This window comes from Dama dama, chromosome 9 (assembly GCF_033118175.1).
Source record: "Dama dama isolate Ldn47 chromosome 9, ASM3311817v1, whole genome shotgun sequence".
Taxonomy (NCBI): Eukaryota; Metazoa; Chordata; class Mammalia; order Artiodactyla; family Cervidae; genus Dama; species Dama dama.
The window spans coordinates 67376920-67380324 of record NC_083689.1 but is presented as its reverse complement, the minus strand read 5'-3'; positions in this window follow the sequence as shown (position 1 = coordinate 67380324).

Below are 3405 nucleotides of genomic sequence, written 5' to 3'. Positions count from 1 at the left end.
CAGCTACATCTTCTGTTCATTTTTTCCCCACTTGTTTATTCAGTAGGTATATGTGCATGTGTGCCAAGTTACTTCAGTTGCATTTGACTCTTTGCGACCCTATGGACTGTAACCCGCCAGGCTCCTCTGTCTGTGGGATTCTCCAGGTAAGAATACTGGAGTGGGTTGCCATGCCTGCCTCCAGGGGATCTTCCTGACTCAGGGCTCAAACCCCCGTCTCTTATGTCTCCTGCATTGGCAGGTGGGTTCTTTATCACTAGTGCCCTGGGAAGCCCTCAGTAGGTACATATTGTGTATGATCAGGCACCATGATGGATACAGGAGAGCTAGTAATAAAGGTGACTGAAAAAGTCCCTGATTTCATGAAGCTTACATTCTAATGATCGGATTATCAACTTTCCATTAGACTCTCCTGGGTTTTATGTTTGTCTCTCATGAACATATAAATTATCTACTCTTACCTCTGTGTACTCCTTACACGTATTTTCTCTGGCTTGATGGCTAAACCCAGTTTTAGATAGTCTGGTCTTTGGGATGAAGCTATAACTAGAGAAATCACAAGGTTGGCTAGTTCCAAGGATTAAGGTTCAGGGTTAGTCCAGAGGAGGGGCAAAACCCTCATTCCATCTGTAGGCCCTATCTGGAAAGTCCTTGTTAGCAGAGTTATTTCATCACATTTGGAAAGAACTGAGATCTCTTCCCTAGCCTAAAAAATCCTATTTTCATTATGCCTCTTCTTTCCTCCCTGATCTTGTTTCTTTCCCTCACCAAGCTGCACCTACACAGGCCATGTTTCTGTTCTTGAACATATCAACCTCATTCTCCCCCAGGGGGATTTATCTGCCTGGAACTGCTCTGAGTTTGTCTGGCAGATTCTTATCTCCATCTCAAATATTACTTTCTCAGAGAAGTCCTTCCTGACTATCCAAACTGAGGTAGTCACTTTTTCATCTACCTTGTCACCTTATTCTAATTCTTTAATTCTCTTGCCTTTATCAGAATTGGGTATATCTTTTTCCTTTCTGTGTCTTCAATGTCTTTGTCTACAAATGGAATGTAAGGTCCAAGAGGTCAGAGTTATTATTTATCTCATTGACCACAGTGTTTCTCATCTAGAGCCTAGAACAATGCTATTATAGAAGTGAAATGAAGTGTTAGTCTCTAACTCATTGTGACTCTATGGACTGTAGCCCGCCAGATTCAGCTCCTTTGTCCATGGAACTTTTTTGGCAAGAATACTGGAGTGGGTACCCATTCCCTTCTCCAAGGAATCGTCCCGAACCAGGGATCAAACCTAGGTCTCCTTCATTACAGGCACATTTTTTACTGTCTGAGCTATCAGGGAAGTCTGCCATTGGACACCAGTAATTCCTTATTGGATGAGTGCAGAGAAATGGATAGATGAGAGTTGATTTCAGGACCATAGGAAGCTTCCATCAAGTCATGACTTAAAACTTCCATGAAAAAGATCCAGTTCCTGACTGTCGTCAGAGGGTAGAAACCATTAGAGAAGCTGACACCTTTAAGTACCTTGATTGGGTGGGATGGCTCAAACATAGCAGCTGCAGGATATTTTTTTTTCCCTTCTTTGGTCTGTCTTGTCACATTTTGTTTCCAGTATCAAGTCTGGTGAGGTCTCTTAGGGAGATTCAGTTCAGTTCAGTTCAGTTGTTCAGTCGTGTCCAACTCTTTGTGACCCCATGAATTGCAGCACCCCAGGCCTCCCTGTCCATCACCAACTCCTGGAGTTTACTCAAACTCATGCCTATTGAGTCAGTGATGCCATCCAGCCATCTCATCCTCTGTCATCCTCTTTTCCTCCTGCCCCCAATCCCTCCCAGAATCAGGGTCTTTTCCAATGAGTCAACTCTTTGCATGAGGTGGCCACAGTACTGGAGTTTCAGCTTCAACATCAGTCCTTCCAATGAACACCCAGGACTGATCTTCTTTAGGATGGACTGGTTGGATTTCCTTGCAGTCCAAGGGACTCTCAAGAGTCTTCTCCAACACCACAGTTCAAAAGCATCAATTTTTCAGGGCTCAGCTTTCTTCACAGTCCAACTCTCACATCCATACATGACCACTGGAAAAACCATAGCCTTGACTAGATGGACCTTTGTTGGCAAAATAATGTCTCTACTTCTTAATATGCTATCTAGGTTGGTCATAACTTTCCTTCCAAGGAGTAGCGTCTTTTAATTTCATGGCTGCAGTCACCATCTGCAGTGATTTTGGAGCCCCCCAAAATAAAGTCTGTCACTGTTTCCACTGTTTCCCCATCTATTTGCCATGAAGTAATGGGACCAGATGCCATGATCTTAGTTTTCTGAATGTTGAGCTTTAAGCCAACCTTTTCACTCTCCTCTTTCACTTTCATCATTACCCAGATCCAATTTTTCTTCTCGCTGTCTTGTGCAGGGAGTGTCTTTCTTTTACTTTTTACTTAAAAGAACTACTAATTATTGAGTACCTCCTATGTGCCAGGAATTGTGCTTGCTTTTGGAAATTCATAATTGAATAAGCAAGGCCTTTGTAATTGAGAGTTTTACTCTCCTCTCAGAAAAACATGTTAGAAAAATGAAAGAATAGGCCGTGAGGATAGGGAGTATAAAGTGCCTATGTCATGATTTCTCAGTAGAGAAACATTTGATCTGTGTTTTCAACAACTGACAGGAATTTAGAAAGAAGAATATATAGAACGGGCCTTCTAAAGAGGAAAACATACAAAAAGGAGGAAAGTATGTGGTGAATTCGGGAACAGATTGGCTAGAATATGCATGGCGGTGAGAAGCAGAAGGAAATGGAGCTGTGATGGTAGGATGAGGCCTAATTACAAACGTTCTGAAGGTCATACAAATGATTTTGGACATTTTTTGCTGAACTAGTGGATAGGCTTAGAAAAAGTTTTGAGCAGGTGAGAGATAATTTAAGATGGTGCTTTAAGAATATCACTGTGTTGTAAAGGCAGAAGGAGATAGGGACTAAGAAGGGCTTTTAAAACAAAACTACTCTCCTATGGTAAGGGGACATTGTTGCCAATCTCATTGTTGCAAATAAAACCCTGACTAGGGACTATGCAGTGAAAATATCTTTGGATCAGTTCAATTATAAAAAGTAACTTTTTTTTTTACACAAGTGATGCAAGTGTGTAATAGAAAAAAAAATACAGAGGAGCAATAAGAAAACTAACCCCATCACTCAGAAATAACAACAGCTAGAACCGTGTGTGTGTGTGGAGGGGAGCTATTCTGAGTGTATGTTTTGTACATATCCTGTACACATGCTTTTTTGATTTACGCTATATCATGGATTTAATTCTACATCATATCAATAATTATATATCTCCCTAATTATTTTAATGGTTACCTTACTTCCACTGAGCTTCCCTATTGGCTCAGTGGTAAA